Genomic DNA, 6,376 nt, shown 5'->3' with positions numbered 1-6,376 from the left:
TTGTTTATAATGATCAGAGCCTAGATCCTAATTCTACACTTTTTTTTTTAAAGCAGTGGTGGGGAGACCGAGACAGAAGGGAGAGATGAGAAGCATCAACTTGTAGTTGAATGAGCCTGAGCTCAAGCTGACAACCTCAGGGTTTTGAACTAGGTCCTCAGTGTCCCAGGTCAACGCTCTATCTACTGTGCTACCACCTGGTCAGGCTATTGAGTATTTATTTATTTATTTATTTATTTGTATTTTTCCAAAGTTAGAAGCAAGGAGGTAGCAGTCAGACAGACTCCCACATGTGCGGGACCAGGATCCACCTGGCATGCCCACCAGGGGGCGACGCTCTGCCCACCTGGGGCATTGCTCTGCTGTGGCTGGAGCCATTCTAGCACCTGAGGCGGAGGTGGAGGAGCCGTCCTCAGCCCCCAGGCCAACATTGTTCCAATGGAGCCTTGGCTGCTGGAAGGGAAGAGAGAGATAGAGAGAAAGGAGAGGAGGAAGGGTGGAGAAGCAGATGGGTGCTTTCTTCTTGGAGCTTTTACTTGTATTTTTTTGTTGTTTTGTTCTTTGTATCTGGTCGAATAACCCCCTTGAGTATTTCCTGCAGTGAATAACCTCCTGCAGTGGGGGTTTTCTGGTGATAAATTCCCTCAGCTTCTGTATGTCTGCAAAAGTTTTTATTTCTCTTTCATGTTTGGAGGATAACTTTGATGGAGATAGTATTCTTGGCTGGTAATTTCTCTTTCAGTACTTTGAATGTTTGGGTTTACTCTCTTCTGGCTAGTAGATTTTTGCTGAGAAATCTGATGATAACCTGATGGTCTTTTCTTTGTATGTTAAGCTCTTCTTTTCTCTAGCTGCCTTGAGGATTCTTTCTTTGTCATTGATTTTTAACTGTTTTATTACAATGTGCCTTGGAGAAGTACTGTTTGGTTTGAAGTAACTTGGCATTTTATTTGCTTCTTAGATCGAGGATGTAACTCTTTCCATAGGCTTGAGAAGTTCTTATCATTTGTTCGAATTGGCTCTCCATTCCTTTCTCCCTCTTTTCTTCTGAAATACCCATTATTCTATATTGCTTTTTCTGATGGAGTCAAACAGTACTCATAGAACTCTCTCAGTTTTAAAAATTTTGAGTCTCTTCTTCCCTCTTTATCATCTCTAGTTGCCTGTCTTCAATATCACTAATTCTTTCCTCTCTCTGGCCTGTTCTTTTAGCTAATCTTGCTACCTCAGTTTTCAATTTATATATTGAACTCTTCATTTCTGTTTTTAAAGTTTCAATCTCTTTGGTGTGGTACTTTTTTTGTTTTCTGAATTCATTAAGCTGCCTGTTAGTATTTCTCATATATTGTTGAGTATTTCAGAACTTCAATTTTGAATTCTTTATCATTTAACTCCAAGATTTTCATGTGATTGAGATTGCTTTCTGATTTGTCTTTTTCTTAGGTAGCTATGGTATTCCTTTTTTTCTGCCTTGATGGCATTTGGAGTGTTATTGTTAAGAAATCAAGCAAAAAAAAAAGTAAAATTTAAAATTATAATAAAATAAAAATAAAAGAGAAAAACCACAACCCCTCAAGAATAGTAAAACGCAAACAAAACAACAAGATCAACAAAATAAACCTAAAAAACCCCAAGGAATTAGAATTCCCTCCTGCCCCTGAAACACTGATGCATACTTGACTGCCAAGAGGTTTTTCTGTTTTTGTGTTTTTTTTTTCCCAGGAGGTGGAGCTGAACTACAGGTTTTAGCTCTCTGAAATTTCTAGGCTGGCCTCCACTGAGAAGCTGCTCTCTTGATGATGGAGGCGGGGCTGCAGTCATGGTAATGGGTAGGGTATGCTGTGAGGTTTATGGCTTTATCAATGGTGATCTTAAGCCTACTGGTGTTCCTCCTTGCATCCCAACACACCATGCAACTAGACACAGAGTACCTCCATAAAATAAAGAATGGTCTGGTAGAACTAGTTTTGGGGGTTTTCTCTGCCACTCTGTACTGTGAGGGGAGGGAGGCAGAATCTGGGGAGTTGGAGGGGTGCACCTTGTATTTTTGTGTCTTTGTCCATGTGCGGGCTGCCAGGAGACCATGGGAACACACATCAACCCTATGCTCTGCTGTTTTGATTCAGTATCTCCAATTTCCCCCATCTCTCTGCTCCTTCAGACAGAAGAAGATCCAGCCACTCTGGATTTCTCCCCTCTCTGGAGCCCGCAACAGACAAAAGCTTGGACAGTCTGGGCCTCTCCCCTTTCTGGAGGCTAACCATGAGTCTTTTTATCTTCTACCCTTCACTTTTTACCCTTCCTACCTTTAGTCTGTTAGGTGCATGGATCTTTCAGGTTCCTTCACTGAGTTATAATTGTTCAATTTGTTGAAGTTCCAAGGGGAGAGATGAATGGTATCTCTCATGCTACCATTACTTCAACATCATCTAAATTTCTATTAAAAAACATAATTGTACTATATTGGATGGAGTTATCTTTATTCATTTTACCAGTTACATATTATTGGATATATATATAGTGGTCCCTTGTCTATCATGGGGGTTCCAAAACCTCCTGTGATAAGGAAAAATCTGCAAAGTAGCGACTTTATATTTATTTTATTATTTATATATATATTAAGGCTTTTATAAACTCTCCCCACACTCATAAATCTTTCCCACATGTTATTAGCCATTCCCATACTTATTTTGCTTATTTTACCACAAAAATAATTAAAATAATAAATATCTAAAAATACCTATATACTTCAAAATCCCACAATATAGTGAAAGATCTGCAATACTAAATTAGATACATACAATTTAAAAATCTGCGATATTGTGAGACCACAAAAAGTAACCATGATATATATGGTGAGGGATGACTGTAGTTTCTTAATTTTAAATATCTAAACAATACTATATTTTGTGTACTTATCTCTTTAGAATTAGTATGTAGGAGTGGAATTGTTGGATCAAAATATTAATGTTGAAAAAAATTTGAAACCTCAGTATATTTCCAAATGAGGATTCTGCACTTCTACTAGCAGACTGTGAAATGTTTACTTTCCTTCACCTTTTCAACAATAAATGTTGTCAACCTTTTAAAATCTACCCAAGTTGATAAGCAAAAAAGATCTCTAATTTTAATTTGCATTTCTTTGTTTTTTAGTGTATGAGACACATTGATAATTTGTATACCCAAAATCAATTCTCTCTTCTGTTTTGTTAATTGAATCTTGGTTTTGTTAATAGAGTCAGTCCTGGGTGATATACTCATGTTGAAAACCTTCCTGGTAGCTAGCACTGTCATGTGACCTATGCTGCTCACAAAAATTAGGGGATATTTCAAAATGAATATAAAGCGATAAAATATCCCCTAATTTTTGTGAGCAGTGTAGTTCTAACTGATTAGCTGTAACTAGAGTATGTTGGGGTTTCTGGGAAGTCTTTTGCTTTTCCTGATAAGTGAAAATGTACCGCTGATGATTCATATCCTTTTCCTTTCCTGCCTTGAATGTAAACATGGTCCCTGGAGCTAGGGAAGCCACTTTGCTACCATAATGTGACTAGCATGAAGGAATTGTCCAGATCAATAACTGCTTAAGCCATAGTAAATCTGTTACTTCCCTAATGATGTGCCCAGTGAAGCTGAGCTTCATTTTGTGTGCTGGTTGGCCATGATGAGCATCCTGCTGTGTAATAGTCCCTGGTTTGCCTGACACCTCTCTATAGTGAGAGGAGGAAAGGGACCTCTGACAATGATACCCACTTCTGAATATCTTAGCAGACACTGATGGGGTCCTCGATCAGTGTGTTTTGAAGGAATGAGTGATATAATTTAATTCTATAAACAAGTTATTTTTAAAAAGGAGAGTCCAGGGTCCTGGCTGGTTGGCTCAGTAGTAGAGCATGGGCCCAGTGTGTGGAAGTCCCGGGTTCAATTCCCAGTCAGGGCACATAGGAGAGGCACCCATCTGCTTCTCCACCCTTCCCCCTCTCCTTCCTCTCTGTCTCTCTCTTCCCCTCCCTCAGCCAAGGCTCCATTGGAGCAAAGTTGGCCTGGGCACTGAGGATGGCTCCATGGCCTCCACCTCAGGTGCTAGAATGGCTCCGGTCGCATCAGAGCAATGCCCCAGATGGCAGAGCATCATCCCCTAGTGGGCATGCCATGTGGATCCTGGTCAGGCGCATGTGGGAGTCTGTCTGTCTGCCTCCCTGCTTCTCACTTCAGAAAAATACAAACAAACAAACAAACATAAATAAATAAATAAAATAGAGAGTCCAGAATGAATGTTTACTTTCTAGGGTAGATGGCTCCTCTAGGTCATTTCCTGATATAGTATTCTCAAGCTTTTTGGTCTTTTTACTTCTTTATCAGAACCAGGAGATTTTCATTCTCTAAAACTATGCCTCCTAGCCTTTTTTATATCACAAATGACCTAAAGCATGATAGTGTTTTATGTATAACATAGCATTGTAAATAACCAATATATTGTTATTGATCAGTGTCACTGCATTAAATTTATTTTTAGTTTTTAAAATTTTAATTAGAAAATTAAATCTAACAGGGTAACATTGATTAATAAGAGTACATAAGTTTCAGGTAAATGTTTCTATAGCTTTTGAACAATTGATTATGTCGTATACCCATCACTCAAAGTCAAATAATTTTCCATCACCTTATATTTGTCACTCTTTATTCCCTTCTCCTGACTCCCACCCCCTGGTGACCACTTCACATTCATCTATGTCTATAAGTCTCAGTTTTATATCTCACTTATGTGTGAAATCATACTGTTATTAGCTTTTTCTGACTTACTTATTTTACACAGTATAATGTTATCAAGGTCCATCCATGTTGTTGTAAATGGCAATATGTCATCATTTCTTTTTTTTTTTTTTCTGAAGTTGGAAACAAGGAGGCAGTCAGACAGACTCCCATATGTGCTTGACCGGGATCCACTTGGCATGCCCACCAGGAGGCAATGCTCTGCCCATCTGGGGCATTGCTCTGATGCAACCAGGGCCATTCTAGCGCCTGAGGCCCAGGCCAAGGAGCCATCCCCAGCGCCCGGGCCAACTTTGCTCCAATGGAGCCTCGGCTGCGGGAGGGAAAGAGAGAGACAGAGAGGAAGGAGAGGGGGAGGGGTGGAGAAGCAGATGGGCGCTTCTCCTGTGTGCCCTGGCCGGGAATCGAACCCGAGACTCCTGCACACGAGGCCGATGCTCTACCACTGAGCCAACCGGCCAGGGCCATCATCATTTCTGATGGCTGAGTAGTATTCCATTGTATATATGTACAACATCTTTTTTATCCAATCTTCTATCATGGGATACTTTGGTTGTTTCCATGTCTTGGCCACTGAATAATGCTGCAGTGAACATGGGAGTGTATGTGTCTTTATGTAACAATGTTTTTTAGTTTTGGGGATAGATACCCAGTAGAAGTATTCCTGAATTAAAATAAATTCTTTTAGAAAAAAATTTAGAAAAAGACATAGGTCATAAGCCCATTGACATTGACCTCTTGACAATGATTTTTGCTTGTTTGTTTGTTTGTTTTTATCTAATACCAAAAGAAAAGGCAATAAAACAAAAACAAAAAAGTGAGACTACATCAAACTATAAGACTTATGCACAGAAAAGAAGCCCAACAACAAAATAAAAATGCAAACAACTGAATGGAGGAAATGTTTTTAAATCACATATCTCATAAAGGACTAATATAGAAAAAATATAAAAAATCATACAACTCAGTAGCAAAAAAGAAAAAGAAAACAAGCGATAATCCCATTACAAAATGGGCAGAGGATCCAAATAGAAACTTTCCCAAAGACTATATAATCAATTGCTAACAGGTGCATGAAAAGATGCACAATGTCACCAATCATCAGGGCAATTCAAATTAAAATGACAGTGAGTTATCACCTCCCACCTGTTAGAATGTCTATTATAAAAAAGAAGAAATAACAAGTGTTAATGAGAATGTGGAGAAAAGCAAACCTTTGTTTACATTTAGTGGAAATGTAAACTGGCAGCCAAATGGAAAAAGGTATGGAGGTTCCTCAAAAAAATTAGAACTACCACATGATCCAACAATTCCTCCTCTGGGTATTTATTTGAAAGAAAAAATATTAACTTTAAAAGATACACCCATGGTAATTGCAGCATTATTTATAATATCCAAGATATGAATGAATGCTTTCTAAGTTTTCAATGATGGATGAGTAAGTATAGTAAATGTTGTAGATATACACAATGAAATATTATTAAGCCATAAAAAGAAGAAACCCCTGCTATTTGTGACATAAATACCTTGAAGGAATTGTGCTATATGAAATAAGTCAGAGAGAAAAGGACAAATACTCTATGACCTCACTTGTATATGAAAT

The 6,376-nt window shown here is 38.5% G+C and overlaps 1 non-coding gene across 1 annotated transcript; it reads right to left on the bottom strand.

Annotated features, from left to right (window-relative positions):
• Positions 1–5,162: 5,162 nt before the first annotated feature.
• TRNAT-CGU (transfer RNA threonine (anticodon CGU)) lies at positions 5,163–5,238 on the bottom strand. Its single transcript has one exon. It is a non-coding gene; the product is annotated as a tRNA-Thr (tRNA).
• Positions 5,239–6,376: the final 1,138 nt, after the last annotated feature.

Source organism: Saccopteryx leptura, chromosome 6 (genome assembly GCF_036850995.1).
Source record: "Saccopteryx leptura isolate mSacLep1 chromosome 6, mSacLep1_pri_phased_curated, whole genome shotgun sequence".
Classification (NCBI taxonomy): domain Eukaryota; kingdom Metazoa; phylum Chordata; class Mammalia; order Chiroptera; family Emballonuridae; genus Saccopteryx; species Saccopteryx leptura.
Note: the sequence above shows the minus strand (reverse complement) of the source record. Positions and strands in the feature narration are given on the sequence as shown.